This window comes from Marmota marmota, unplaced genomic scaffold, assembly GCF_001458135.2.
Source record: "Marmota marmota marmota unplaced genomic scaffold, marMar, whole genome shotgun sequence".
In the NCBI taxonomy this organism is placed as follows: domain Eukaryota; kingdom Metazoa; phylum Chordata; class Mammalia; order Rodentia; family Sciuridae; genus Marmota; species Marmota marmota.
Genome location: NW_026006983.1, coordinates 129,758 through 146,179, shown reverse-complemented (window position 1 = coordinate 146,179; position 16,422 = coordinate 129,758). Strand labels below are relative to the sequence as shown.

The 16,422-nt window shown below is 37.3% G+C and overlaps 1 long non-coding RNA gene across 1 annotated transcript; it reads left to right on the top strand.

The window, feature by feature from the left end:
• The first annotated feature begins 7 nt into the window (after positions 1-7).
• LOC125614780 lies at positions 8-3,569 on the top strand. The gene is made up of 2 exons (XR_007345345.1): positions 8-173; positions 2,185-3,569. It is a non-coding gene; the product is annotated as an uncharacterized LOC125614780 (long non-coding RNA).
• Positions 3,570-16,422: the final 12,853 nt, after the last annotated feature.

The following is a 16,422-nucleotide window of genomic DNA, read 5'->3' as shown; positions in this document are numbered from 1 at the left end:
TAAACTGTAAATTTTGACAATCCAAGAAAAACATTTCATATGTTTTACTAATTAATCATATTAAATATAATTAATCAATTTTTCTTCTAAGCATTTCTATCATTTTTTTTTCTGCAGATATCCTTGGCTACATCTACCTTCATCAATGGTGTGTTGCCATCACAGTCACAGAGGTAAACATTACATTTTTTCTTCACTAAAAAAGCCACCAATTCTGGGTGGCCAAAGGCACAGGCATAATGTAGAGCAGTACTATGAAGGCAAGAGGCTTTGTTAGAAGTTCATAAAGCATCCTCTCAAAATACATGATTATTTATTCAATTATCAACATTAAATAGTATGCAAGTCCTCTACTATTTTCTAAAGAAAGAACAATATTTACTAGCTGTTAGTACACACTAAGTTAATAAATGAGCAGCCTATTCTGTTGATTTTTTCTTTTGTCTTTTTTGGATACTGCTAGGGACTGAAGCCAGGAGCACTCAATCCAGGAGCAATATCCTAAGCCCATTTTTATTATTATGATTTTTTTTTAAATTTTGAGGCAGAGTCTCCATAAGTTGCCCAGGCAATCATTGAACTTGCAATGCTTCTGCTTCATTCTCCCAAGTATCTAGAAATATAGGCATGAGCTACTGGGTCTGGTCCCATTGATCTTTTATTATTTATTTATTTATTTATTTGGTGCTGGCATAGAAACCAGGACCTGGAGCCTCCTAGATAAAGTCTCTATCATGGAGCTATATTTCATCCCAGAGTGTCCTACTTGCCTAGAAAGCGCATAGACCTTGAATTTAGCTCAACATTTGCTTGAATTCTACTTTAACTTTTGTGACATGCCATTTAGTTCCCCTATCCATCAATTTTATCTCCAATAAAATACTGATTAAAATTAGTAGTTACCTACTGGGATGATAGCATGATGCTTAAAATTAAAATCTATGTAAAATGTTTGAACAGTTTCTAGCACAATCAACAGCTCAATAATTGTTGGCTATTGTAATTATTACCATTACTACAAATCAACAGAGTATTTCACTTAATGGAGAAGTACTATTATAGTGATTTAACAAATATCTTGTAGGGACTATGTATTTCAATGACTCTTAGATGCTCTTTTTTTCTATCATTTTGACATCACTGACATTGGAAAGCCACTACATGTATAATGGCAGCATTCAATTTTTTTATTCATACATGAAATAAAGGACCATCACACAGTATCTTACCTTAAGTGAAATGTGATACACACAAGAGGTCTACAGTGGTTATAGTCATATGAGTGGCATTTAAATTAATTTTAGTTGTTAAAAATACTATAGGTAAGGAGAGATGAATGATAAAACAATAATAAAAGACCAAATTAAAACCATAGTAATCCTTGTTTTCTTTTTTTAAAGTAATTTAAAGCTAAAGGAAATGTAGGACTCAAATGAATTAGCATGGCTCAATCTATTCAATATTTAGATTTACAGGATATACATAAATCAGGTATTTCCAATGTTCAGTTTTTAACACTGTCTTAACTTTTAAAATGGGCAGTTTATAATTTCCTACCACCAGAGTGCTTCTGTTTGAAATGGAAGAGGAAAAGTTTTACTTGAAATTGAGTCCTATCTCTGAAGTTTTAAATTTCTGATCAATCAAACATAAAGCTTTTAAGGAAGAGTCTTAAGAGTCATTATGTCAATTACATCCTAGGTATTCAGAGTATGGGTATAAATGAATAAAATAAAAGAACAGATAAGTATACTTGAGTTCAGTTTTTAAAGCAAAAATTATGAAGGAAAGCAATAATTTGGCAGTAGTAATAATCTTTATTACTTTTTCTCTTTCTTATCAGCATGCCACTAAAACAGAATTAGTAACCTATAATTGCATGTATGTATTAAAACATATCTATAAGAAATGTAATAATATCTGTAAGCACAGATGAAAAGTTCCCCTTTGCTTCTACATAGAAATGTACTAGAAGAAAACACAAATGCCTCTTTATACATTTTATATTGGCAAGAACTTTCCTAAGAAAGAAAGAACTGAAAAGAAGACTTCCTTTTTTTCCTACCTCTTTTAAAAATCTTTTATTTATTTATTTATTTAATTCTGGTGCTGTGGATTGAATGCATGGCTTTGAGTTTGCTAAAGCCAAAATGACTTATATTTGACAAAGTACTCTTTTTCCAGATGCTCAAGAAACATATGAACATAGGAAAAAAATATTTGTGCTTCTGGTAAGAGAAGGAATTTAATTTAACAAGAAATGAAATATATTTCAGAGCTACAAAATTTTGAGGATGCAGAGAAGTTGTACTTACTCTGCAGCTTAAGGTTCAGCTACTTAAGACTCACTCCTCAAATAAATGATTTGATGGTAAGTTCTGTGCAACATTTAGAAAGTATATGTTTCTACCCACCTATTCTAGTATACTAAATATACTTTCAAATATTTTCATGTTTTGTATTTTATCCTGATGTACTCACTTATATTTTGGCTGTTGGCAAAGAAGTAATTCATAAAAGTTTACAATGTATTTTGATACCCAGATTGGCAAGACTTTGTCTACTACATAAACATTTTTGTAGTGTCGTCATGATCTTAAATACTGCATGCAGGTGGGACTCAAAAATGTTATAACCCTGATATTTTAATTAATTTTTTACTTTAAAATTTTTGTGAAATTGGTAACCATAGAAAGAGCTCACACATTGCAGACAATGAATATTCCTTTTCACAAACACTGTCACCAGGGCACAGACCTACTATGGATAGCCTTTGTCCCTTGAGAACAAGGCAGAGCAAGGGACATTAGGGGAGAAACAGGCAGCTTGTGCAGCCTGGGAACCTTCTGTTTGCTGCTTTCTTGTTCTTCTGACTGAAGGCCTGCACTGCCTGATCCTGTGGACCAATGCTCTGCTCTCTCTCTGTTTAAATAAACAAATAAACACTAAGAGATAACTACAGAAAGTATATTGGAACAGGGGAATCAACAATTTTGTGCAGAAAGCTTTGGGCACATTTTTTTTTTAAGTGTAATCTGCCTGAAGTGTACAAAATTAGAAAAGCAACATGTGTTTGATGCTTGGAAAGTGGGAAAGCTGCCAGTGAACTCTATTGTCTGCTCTCTTGAAAAGTAACTTAACTGAATGGAATATTTGCAAAAAATTCAGGGCTATTCAACAAGCCTTGTTATGAAGTTGGTTGGCTAATGAAGATGACATCAAGTTATCCTTCAGAATTTGATGAACTAGTGAGTTAAGCATGTGAGAAATAAATAATATCTAGTGAGGAGTGAAAGTGTTCCTCCTAAATGTACTAGTGTGAATTAAGGTTAAAAAACAAAAGAACAACGACAAACGTGGAGCCATGTTCTTAATTCAAACAGTTCTAATAAAGATTCCTCAGTAGACAACAGGTAGTGGGTTATATTTGAAGAATTTTTTTAGCCCTCTTGTTGCTATATTATGAGTAATATTTTTTCTCATTATGTACTTTTCTGCAATGTATGTGACCTATTGTGAAAGTGTGTACATTAACAATAAACTGCTGTATGTACTTAATCGTTAAACAATTAGTTTGACAATTTGGAATTATATGACCCTGGGAAACCAGCTACAGATTTGTCTTTGTTTTACAACTCATTAAGTCTGCCTGGGTGCTAGACCTCCAAGGTTTGCAGGTGCCTGGTACAGAAGCTCCATGGGGGTATGAAAGTCAAGTATCCTGTTGAAAGAAGGGTCGTTCTCCCTCCTGCTCTGCCCCCATGGGCACAGCTTCAATAGTGAAGACCCATTACCCTGCTTCCCCCAGTTGGCCCCTTGTCCTTCAGCCCCTGACTTCCCAGATCCCATACCTGTTCTTTCTGTCCGTGTCATCAACGTGACTTCCACGAGCTAGGAAATATTTCACTCGAGGTAAGTCACCATTTCTGACAGCCTCCTGAAATTTGTAAATCTTATTTTCCAAGCGGTAGGCAACAATTTTCCTCCAGGCCGAGGTCATTGTGAGGCATTGGATACTCGCTCCCCTTGGGGGATTCCTCTGCCTCCAACTCAGATTCTTTGAACTAAAGAGTAGCTGAACTAAATCGCTGTAAAGCTCCCAAAAGTATAGCCGCTGCGAGATTAGTATCTCTCCATGGAAAAATAGCCGTTGCCAGGTAACATCCATAAACAGAACTGTTTATGGGGGGCATGGCCTCTTGTTGGATAGAATCAGCTAGGCCAGCAGTGATTGGCTCCTGGCAGACTCACCACCTACTAGTCAGCTATTGGCTCTTCTGTCCAGTAGTAGATGGAAGTGTAGGATATGCAGTATTATAGGTGGCGCTAGAGGGGAAGTAAAAGTGGTTGCCTCAGGCCCAATACATCCCAATATTGGTGGGGGAAGGAAAGTCTCACCTTGACATCACAGCTTGCTGCTGCTGCTGCTGCAGCAGCAGCAGCAGCAGCAGTAGCAGCAGCAGAGATAGAGCTGGATGAAATTTAAGCCTCATGGTGCCAAAACAAAACTTAGTGAGCATGGTGCAAGGAGAAGACCTACCTGAGCTTATGGAAGGACAATCTGTGGCATGTAGATTAACTTCCTCCAAGGCCACCTTGCTGCACTCAACATTCATGGCAGGCCACCTGGAGTCCCCAAGACCCAGGGGCCAGTCTGCAGTTTAGAGAGGGTAGAGTGATGTTTGGGCTCACTCTCTTTGGGGGTATGCTCTGGCAAAGCTCTTCTTTGGAGTCCCTGGGTTCTAGCGTCCTAGGCAGCCCAAAGTCATGGCTTGAGATTTTCCACCATGTTGCATGCCCTGTAGTATGCCAGGAAGTACCCTGCCTGAGCTGGAGCAGACACCCACAGGCTAAGAATGAGATTCTGACAGTTCAGCTGTCCCTGTGTTACTGGGGATACCCCCTCCAAGACAGCTGCCCTTTCCAAGCTGTAGTTGTTTACCTCCATGAAGGATGAGGACACTGGGATGAGGCTCCAGGTGATGGATCAAAGTCTGAACTTGTCCAGGGCACCTGCTCTGCAGCCTTCCAGACACCAGAGGCTGACGACTGGGTAGATCAGAACATCAGGATGCTGAATGCCTGGTCTCCAAGAAAACTAGCTTAACACAGTCTCCTCAAATATATATATCCCTCCCACATCCACCTGGTTCCTAGCATGGCTCTAGGGGAATTTAGCACATGCAGTAACAGAGACACAAACTTTTGAGGAAAAGCCAGTAAATTCGCCAGATATAACAAAAAGCATTTCTGCTTGCCCCTGCCCCTTCCCTTTGGACTAGCTTTCTTTATATGCTTTCTTTTCTTCAATTAAATTTCCCATTTTAAATCTGTAATCAGTCCATGATTTATTGTGGATCATGGTGGCAAGGTGTAAAGCTTAGGAAAGACTTTTTACCCACTGATATTTATTTATTTATGAGGGAGGAAGATGGAGGGCTAGAGGGAGGCAACATCCTGGATCGCTCAGTGATCCAGATCTCACCTAGTCAGAATACTGCATCTCTGAGAGTGTTAGAAGACCCCTATACACCTGCTCTCTGCAGAAATCACCAGCACTGTGACCCTGCACAGGGTTCTGGGCCTCAGTTTTAGAGCAGGACACCCGGCATTTGAGCAGGACCCAAAGCCCAAAGTTCTAGCCAAAGCAGGGCTCATGAGCACCTTAACAGAATCACCTATGAACACATCTGCAGATCTCCAAGACTTTGCTCTACTCCCATGCTGGTCACTCAGCTGCTACCCACCCACAGCACAATGCCATCGTCCAGCTTCCCCCACCTCACCAGACACCCTGGCACTGAAAGAAGACTGCCTCCATCTTGGCTCAACAGTCTCACCATATTAGGTGGGGGAAGCTCCCAGATCAGATCTTCAGCAGCCAGGTACCAAAATACCAACCTTCCCCCCTCTTCAGCATTGTTAACCCAACACAGTAGCTGCCCAACACAGGTGTGCAGTGTGACCAGGGAGCTTCCCACGGGAGCCCCTGTGTGAGAGGTTCCTCAATTGAGAACTGCTAAGGGAGAAAGGACGAAAGTTTGGAGCCTAACAGAGAGACCAGGAACTGGGGAATCTCCAGGCAAGATACGGAGATAGTACCAGGTGCTCAAGTCATAGAAGTCACCCCCCAAAAGAGACTCATGAGGTGCAGTCTCCCTGCAGGGACTGGCAGGTGCTATGCCCTGCTTCCAGAATCCCTGCACCAGGACCAATCTTTTCACCCTGGTTACCTCCACCCTCCTGAGGGCAGAGACATCAGCTTACAACAGACAACACCTTCTATTGGATGAGAAGAGAAGCAGGAAAGATACAGATCTCTAAAATTAGCAACAACCTCGGTTTCTTCCTTTGAGATATTTTCCCCTCTTCTCCTCTATTCTCCAGCCCTCACATCTGCAACATATGTGAAAACAAGAACTTTGCATGAAATAGGACTTAGAGGACTGAGTCATCTGAATAATATAGTATAGAGTTGTTGTATCTGCTCTTTTTTTTCCTTTTCCTTTTTCTTCTTTCATTTTTCTTTCCCCTTCCATAACTTGCTATTTTAACATGTGCATTTTTCTAAATATATATGTGTGTTGGTTTTATGTACTCTACTGTCTTCCCAAGTACTTGTCTACCCTAAATTACTTCCTGTCTATTCCTTTGCTACTAACCCTCTCCATTAGATTTCTTCTTTACACTCCCTAAGGTATATTAACTCTATATCCTCACATCCTACTTCCTCAGGATATCATCTTATACTCCACTCCCAGTTCATTGTCCACCATCAGAAACAGTAAACCTTTTTACAAAACTACTGATTATATTTTAGATAATAATTGAATCCAACATTTCTGTACATTGAGACTAAACTGTAAATGTCTTAATAACAACAAGTTTTTCATAGGTGGTATATTGTTGATATTGGGTTCTGTTAACATTGTCCTTCCCCACAAAGGAAAAGACCCTCACAAAGGAAAGGTCTTGTAACCCTACAAGAGCACTACAAACCTATAGGGTAAAACCAATAATACTCCAGACCCACAGAGATGAAAAGGAAGACACATAAGCAACTTGAAAAGAAAAAGAAAGAAAATGCCCCAAATAAATCAAGACACCACATCATTAGAATCATTGGCAGTCACATCAGAAGAAATTACAGATAAGGAATTCAGGGTGTACATGGTTATAATGTTCTGTGAACTCAAGGAAGATATAAGAGAGCAAATACAGGCAGTGAAAGATCACTTTGACAAAAAGCTACATAAACAAACACAGGAAGCAAAAGATCATCTCAACAGGGACATAGAGGTTCTAAAACAAAACAAAACAAAAAAACCCACAACAATAACAAAAAAAAAATCCAGAAACAATAAACCAAAATGAAAGCTCAAATTAAAGTATCACCAACAGAATAGACCACTTGGAAGATAGGACATCAGACAATGAAAGCAAAATATATAATCTTGAAAAGAACAGAGGCCACACAGTGATAATGATAAGAAACCATGAGCAGAACAGTCAAGAAATGTTGGATAGCATAAAAAGACCAAATTTAAGAGTTATTGGGATAGAAGAAGGCATAGAGGTCCACATCAAAGGAATGAACAATCTATTCAATGAAATAATATCAGAAAACTTTCCAAACATGAAGAATGAATTGAAAATCCAAATTCAAGAAGGCTACAGGGTGTCAAATATAAAAAGTCACATCAGATCCACACCACGGCACATAATAATGAAAACGCCCAATATACAGAATAAAGAGAGAATTTTAAAAGCCACAAGAGAAAGAAATTAGATTACATATAGGAGAAAACCAATTAGGATAACAGCAGATTTTTCAACATAAACCCTGAAAGCTAGAAGATCCTGGTACAATATATATCAAGCTCTGAAAGTAAATGGGTGCCAACCGAGAATCTTGTATCCAGCAAAATTAAGCTTTAGACTTGAAAATAAAATAAAAACCTTCCATGATAAATAAAAGTTAAAAGAATTTATAGCTAGAATTCTGGCACTGCAAAACATCCTTGGAAAAATATTCCATGAATAGGAAGTGAAAAACAACAATGAAAATCATTAGAGGGTGGTAGTAGTACCCTAAAGGAAAAACTAATCAAAGAAGAAAATCAAGTCAAGTTAAATAACAAAAATAATCAAATATGGCTGGGAATACAAACCAGGTCTCAATAATAACCCTAAATATTAATGGCTTAAACTCACCAATCAAAAGACATAGGCTAGCAGATTGGATTAAAAAACAAGATCCAACAATATGCTGCCTCCAGGAGACTCATAGGAAAAGACATACACAGACCAAAGGTGAAAGGTTGGGAAAAATCATACCACTCACATGGACTTCAGAAGCAAGCAGGGGTTTCTACCCTCATATCAAATAAAGTAGACTTCAAGCCAAAGTTAATCAAAAGGGATAAAGATGAACATTACATATTGCTCAAGGAAACCATACACCAACAAGACATAACAATCATAAATATATATGCCCCAAACAATGGTGCAGTTATGTTCATCATACAAATTCTTCTCAAGCTGATATTTATTTATTTGTAATTAATAATTTATTTATTAATTAATGGGGGTTGGACCCAAGGTACTTTACCATGAGATACATCCCAAGACATTTTTATTTTTATTTTGAGACATGGTCTCAGTAAATTGCTGAGGCTGGCATGGAACTTGTGCTTTTCTTGATTCTGTTCTGGGTTTCTGGAATTAGAGGCATGGCTTAACTTGCCTGGTTTCACTTTTTAATAGTATCATTTTTATTTTATCAACAATAATGTGTTTTATGTTAGTTTTAATTAGTTTTACCTGATAGTAGAATTCACTTTGATTATGCACTTTGATATATCATACATAGATGGGATATAATTTCTCATTTTTCTGAGTGTAAATGTTGCAGAATCATATTGGTCATGCATTCACATATATACATACAGTAATAATGTCTGCTTCATTCTACTATCTTTCCTATCCCCATATCCCCTTCTCTCCCCTCCCATCACTTCCTTCTACCTAGTCTAAGGCAATGCTATTCTTGCCTACTACCCCCTGCCTTATTGTGGAATTAGCATCTGTATATTAGAGAAAACATTTGATCCTTGGTTTTGTGGGATTGGCTTATTTCGCTTAGCATGATATTCTCCAACTCCAACCATTTTCTGGCAAATGCCATAATTTTTCTCTTCTTTAAAGCTGAGTTATAGTCCTTGAACTATATGTACCACATTTTCTTTATCCATTCATCTATTGAGAGACACCTAGTTTGGCTCCATAGTCTAGCTATTGTGAATTGAGCTGCTATAAACATTGATGTGGCTGTGTCACTATATTATGCTGATTTTAAGTCCTTTGGGTATAAACCAAGGAGTGGGGTAGCTGAGTCAAATGGTGGTTCTATTCCCAATTTTCTGAGGACTCTCCATACTGCTTTCCATAGTGGTCGCACCAATTTGCAGTCCTACCTACAATGTATGAGTGTACCTTTTTCACCACATCCTCGCCAACATTTATTGTTGCCTGTATTCTTGATGATTGCCATTCTGACAGGAGTGAGATGAAATCTTAGAGTAGTTTTGATTTGCATTTATTTAATTGTTAAAGATGTTGAATATTTTTTATACATTTGTTGATCAATTGTATTTCTTCCTCTGTGAAATGTCTGTTTGCCCATTTATTGGTTGTGTTATTTTTTTTTTCTTTTTTTCGGAGGTGGATGTGATAAAGATTTTCTCCCAATCTGTAGGCTCAATCCTCATCTTATTGTTTCCTTTGCTGAGAAAAAAACTTTTTAATTTGAATCCATCACATTTATTTATTCTTGATTTTACTTCTTACTCTTTAGGAATCTTGTTAAGGAAGTCAGATCCAATACTGACATGGTGAACATTTGGGCCTATTTTTTCTTCTATTTCTAGATACTTTAGGCACAGGGTCTCTTTTATAGTGCCTAAGTCTTTGATCCACTTGAGCTGATTTTTGTTTAGGGTGAGAGATAGAGGTTTAATTGCATTTTGCTATGTGCAAATTTCCAGTTTTGCCAGTACCACTTATTGAATAGGCTATCTTTTCTCCAGTGAATGCTTTTGGCATCTTTGTCTAGTATGACATAACCATATTTATGTGGGTTTGTTTCTGTGTCCTCTATTTTGTACCATTGGTCTATTGTGGTGTCAATACCATGCCATTTTTATTACTATAGCTCTGTAGTATAGTTTAAGATCTGGTATTGTGATGCCTCCTGCTTCATTTTTCTTGCTAAGGATTGCTTTAACTATTCTGGGTCTCATTTTTCCAAATAAATTTCATGATTGTTTTTTTTCTAATTATATGAAGAATGTCATTGGGATTTCAATCGAAATTGCATTAAATCTGAATAATGCTTTTGGTAGTATGGTCATTTTCACAATATTAATTTGGCCTATCCAGGAACATTGGAGATCTTTTTATCTTTATTGGAGAGGTTTTCAATTTCTTTCTTTAGTGGTCTATAGTTTTCACTGTAGAGATCTTTCACCTCTTTTGTTATATTAATTCTTAAATATTTTATTTTATTTTTTGAGGCTATTGGAAATGGAGTCATTTTCATAATTTTTCTTTCAATGGATTCTTTGCTGACGTATAGGAACATGTTTGATTTATAGGTGTTTATTGTATATCCTGCTACTTTGCTGAATTCATTTATTAGTTCTAGAAGTTTTCTGGTGATATTTTTTGGATCTTCTAGATATAGAATCATGTCATCAGAAAATAGTGATAGTTTGAGTTTTTCTTTACCTATTTGTATCCCTTTAATTTCTTTATTTTGTCTAATTGCTCTGGCTAGAGTTTCAAGGATGATATTGAATAGAAGTGGTGAAAGAAGACATCCTTGTCTTGTTCCAGTTTGTAGTGGGAATGATTTCAATTTTCTCCATTTAGAATGATGCTGGCCTTGGGTTTAGCATATATAGCTTTTACAATGTTGAGTTATGTTCCTACTACCCCTAGTTTTTCTAGTATTTTGAACATGAAGGTGTGCTGGATTTTGTCAAATGCTTTTTCTGCATCTGTAGAGATGATCATATGATTCTTGTTTTTAAGTCTATTAATTTTAATTCTATTACATCTATTAATATGATGTATTATGTTTATATTTTTATATGTTGAACCAATCCTGCATCCCTGGGATGAATCCCACTTGATCATGGTGCACTATCTTTTTAATATGTTTTTGTATGTGACTTGCCAGGATTTTATTGAGAATTTTTGCATATATATTCATCAGGGATATTTGGTCTGAAGTTTTCTTTCCTTGATGGCTCTTTATCTGGTTTTGGTGTCAGGGTGATATTAGCCTCATAGAATGAGTTTGGAAGGGTTCCCTCCTTTTCTGTTTCATGGAAATTTCATGGAGTACTTTGAGGAGTATTGGTATTAATTCTTTGAAAGTCTTGTAGAATTTGGCTGAGATTCCATCTGGTCTTGGGCTTTTCTTGGTTGGTAGGCTTTTGATGGCATTTTCTATTTCATTACTTGAAACTGATCTATTTAAATCATGTATGACCTCCTCATTCAGTTTCAGTCTCTAGAAATTTGTCGATGTCTTTCTATTTTATTAGAGTATAAATTTGCAAGTTTCCAATTTTTTCTGTATTTCAGACATGTTCATTGTGATATTTCCTTCATCTTGTATTTTAGTAATTTGAGTTTTCTCTCTTTTTGTCTTCATTAGCATGCCAAGGGTTTATCAATTTTATTTAGCTTTTCAAAGGACCAACTTTTTGTTTTGTCAATTTTTTTCAATTGTTTTTTGTTTGTTTATTTGTTTCAATGTCATTAATTTCAGCTCTGATTTTAATTATTTCCTGTCTTCTGCTTTTGGTATTGATTTGTTCTTTTTCTAGGGCTTTGAGATGTAGTGTTAGGCCATTTATTTGTTGGCTTTTTATTATTTTAATGAATGCACTCAATGCAATAAACTTTCCTCTTAGTACTACCTTCATAGTATCCCAGAGATTTTGATATGTTGTATCAGTGTTCTCATTTACCTCTAAGATTTTTTTTTTTATTTTATCCTTGATATCTTCTACTATCCCTCATCATTCTATTGTGTATTATTTAGTCTCCATTTGTTACAATAGCTTCTATTTTTTAAATTTTATCATTGATTTCTATTTTCCTTCCATTGTGGTCTATTAGAATGCAGGGCATTAACTCTGCTTCTTTGTATTTACTAAGAGTTGCTTTGTCGCATAAGATATATCTGTTTTAGAGAAGGAGCCATGTGCTGCTGAGAAGAAAGTATATTTGCTCATTGATGGATGAAATATTTTGTATGTGTCTGTTAAGTCTAAGTTATTGACTGTATTATTTATTTCTATAATTTTCTATTAGTTTTTGTTTGGAAGATCTGTCCAGTAGTGAGAGAGGTGTGTTAAAATCATCCAGTATTATTGTATTTTGGTCTGTTTGACTCTTGAAATTGAGAAGGGTTTGTTTGGTGTACATGGATGCTCCATTGTTTGGGGCATAAATATTTATAGTTGTTATATTCTGCTTATATATACTTCCCTTCTTTTCCTCTTCTGATTAACTTTGGTTTGAATCTACTTTATCTGAAATGAGAGTGGAGAACCCTACTTGTTTATGCAATCCATATGAGTGGTAAGTTTTTTCCCATCCTTTCACCTTCAGCCTGTGGATGTCTTTGCCCATGAGGTGAGTCTCTTGAAGACAGCATATTGTTGGATCTTACATTTTAATCCAATCGGCCAATTTGTGTCTTTTGATTGATGACTTTAGGCTATTAACATTCAAGGTTATTATTGAGATATGATTTGTATTCCCTGTCATTTTGATTTATTTCTGATTTTTGATTTGTCTTAGTTTCTCATTTGGTTGAATGTCACTTTACTATAGATCCTCCCTTTGCAGGTTTTCACTTTTTCCCCCTCCACTTTATCCTCAAGGAATATTTTGTTGAGAATGCTATGTAGTGTAGGCTTTCTAGTTGTGAATTCTTTTAATTTTTGTTTATCATGGAATGTTTTAATTTCGTTTTCAAATTTTAAAATTTTTCTAAATATAAAATTCTTGGTTGTCATCCATTTTCTTTCAGAGCTTGAAATATATTATTCCAGGACCTCCTAGCTTTGAGGATCTGGGCTGAGAAATCAGTTTGGATCTGAATTGTTTCCCCCCACCCCATATGTAATTTGATTTTTTTCTCAAAACCTTTGGGATTTTATCTTTATTCTCTGTGTTAGTCATTTTCATTATAATGTGTCTTGGTGTGGGTCTGCTGTAATTTTGTACTTTTGGGGTCCTGTAAGCCTCTTGTATTTGATTTTCCACTCCATTCTTTAGGTTTGAAAATTTTTCTGCTATAACATCATTGAAAGATTTTGGATTCTTTTGGTTTGTATCTCTGCTCCTTTATCTATTCTGATAACTCTTAAATTTGGCCTTTTCATGTTATACCATAATTCTTGGATGTTATGTTCATGGTTTCTTACCATCTTCTCCACATGTTTAACTCTACTTTCAAGGTTATATATTTTGTCTTCATTGTCTGTGGTTCTGTCTTCCAAGTGATCTAATCTGTTGGTGATACTTTCAATTGAATTTATAATTTGGTTTACTGATTTCTGCATTTTGAGGATTTTTATTTTTTTAACTCTTTATTGAAGTGGTCTTTCACATCCAGTATTTTTCTTTGATTTCTCTCCTTATACTATACTTCACATATCAGTTTAACCACATATGGTCTGAACTCCTTCTTAGACATTTCTTCTACTGTGTTATCAGTGACTTCTGTTGTTGAAGCATCTTGGTTTGTTTGGTGTGCTTTATTCCCTTGTTTTTTTCATGCTGTTAGTGTTCTTTCCTACCTAAAAGTATGGATCTAAGTCAAGATAAATTCTACCCTGTAGACCTATAGTGTCCCTGAAGGTTTCCAGTGCTTTGCCTTTACTGGTAAGACCAATATCAACAGGACCCAATGAACACAATAACTTAACCTTATAACCTAATAATTCCCTTAAACCTAATAACTCCCACTAAGGCACTACTGCTTTCTCACATAGAACCAAAAATAATTATTTCAATAACTATCTATAGGATAAACAAAATATTTGCTAAAACAATTTATGATTTAAAATGGTGAATGAGAGAACAGAGGTAGTGTAGTATGCAATATTCATGAGGGAGGAAGATAGAAGCTAGAAGTAAAAATTCACAGGAAGTGTGGAATAATAACCGACAGAGATTGACTGTTGGTTGGAGAAAGAAAGTCCAAGAAAATAGAAAAGATAAAGGAAGAATACAAACAAAGAGGAAAAAAATAAAGACATAAGGGTACAACAAAAATGCAAAACACCATTCATATATCATTGTCCTCCACACACTGATGCATAAAAAACAACCTGTTCCAGATATGGTAGAGAGATTCGTGAATTAAAAAATAAAATAAAATAAATCATGCTGTAAAGTCGAACTGTCAGTGTTCATCAGTTTCTCATCCCTATCTCTGACATCTCTTGGGATCACCAAACCCAGATTAGCCCTTGCAAACCCAACCTCTATCCCACCAATCTGAACTTCAGATACCTCAGGATTGGCCACACTGCAGTCCCAAGATCTCAATGCTGCTCATACTTGCTGAGAGACCACCAGGGATACACTCATGCAAAGGAGCAACTCTGAGATGCAGCAGCAGCAAGACAATGGCCACCAGCACTCTCACCAGGAAGACCCCAGGCTCCTCCAAACCTTCTGGCACCCCCTCACTGGACCTGCATGTCCCAACGGGAGTCCCCAGAGAGGCTCCTGTGGTGGTAAACCTGCTGGCACCCAGGCCCCCACACTGGCTAGTGTCCCCAAATGGGTGCAGCCACATGCAACCAAACCTTAAGTCTCCCTCGAAGTAGTCCTCTAGGCTATGGTAGCAGCGGTAGTGGTGGTGGTTGCTGGCAGCGAGTCAGCAGTAGTGGTGGTTGCAGCGGTAGCTACAATAGCAACTGAGGGGGCATTGTATCTAGGTGATCTCCAGGGTCAGCAGCAGTATAGGCTTCAGTTGCATCCAAGGCAGTGGTTTCCTTCTGTGGCAGTAGCATCCAGAAAGAAGACCTCCGTAGGATCTCAGGCTGGCGGCAGCGGAATCAGAGACAGCAATGGAGTTAGCAGTGCAAGTGGCGGTTGACTGACAGGAGACTTCCGGTTCAGCAGCAGCTACCTCCGAGGTAGCAAAGGAATTCACCTCAGAGGTACCTGAGGCCTTGCCCAGAGAGGAGACCTTCAGCACGGCAGTGACTTCTGCGGCAGCTCAGAAAGAAGACCTCTAGGTGATTTTAGGCTGGCGGCAGCAGAATCAGAGACAGCAATGGCGGTTGCGGTGCCTGCGGCGGTTGCGGTGCCTGCGGCGGTTGATTGACAGGAGACTTCCGGTTCAGCAGCAGTTACTTCTGAGATAGCAAAGGAATTCACCTCAGAGGTACCTGAGGCCTTGCCCAGAGAGGAGACCTCCTGAACGTCAGTGACTTCTGCGGTAGCCCAGAAAAAAAGACGTCCAGGTGATCTCAGGCTGGCAGCTGCAGAATCAGAGGCAACAATGGTGAGGGCGGCGGTTGATAGACAGGAGACTTCCGGTTCAGCGGCTTATTTTTAATTTTTCTTAATTAATTACATTTTCTATACTTTGTGTAGTTTGTTTTTTATTTAAATATGTCTTAAATAATTTATTTATATAATTTATTGTAGATAGAATACATATTTGACAGATTTGACGTTCTTATAATAAATTTAGATTTTTTTGTTAAATATACTACTATTTAATTTCAATGATTTTTAAAAAAAGTACGACAAATTCTGAACCTGTTTTTGTTTTTTAGTGCATTCTAGTTATAAATAATGGTGGGGTCATGGTTAACATTTTCATAAATACACGTAGTTTTCTTCATTTCAATACTCATTACTCCCTCTTTTCATGCTTTCTTCTGTCCCCTTAGTCCCTTTGTCCAGCACTACTGTTCTTCCATTTATTTATTTTCATTTAAAAAAATTGTTCCTTTTAGATATACATGACAGTAGATTGTATTTTGGAATAGAAGGTACAAATGAAGAAATATTTCCACCCCTTGCCCTAGACATAGGTCTGACCTGCTGAGAAGTCCTGTGGTAAAGCAACTTGCCAGAGAGGCACAGCCTAGGGGAAGTCAGGAAGTCCTAAACACCTCACAGTTTTTACAGGTCACAGGGCATTGCATGCATGCCGGAGCCTGGCTGCTCAGCGAAAATAACGGGGGGGGGGGGGGGGCCTGGGGGGGGGCTGACAATACTTGTGGTACGTTGATACAGCAGGGAGTAGGAGCCATTTAGTTGCAGGACAGGAGCAGTATTTGATATATTCCACACAGCTTATCTAATTAGCAT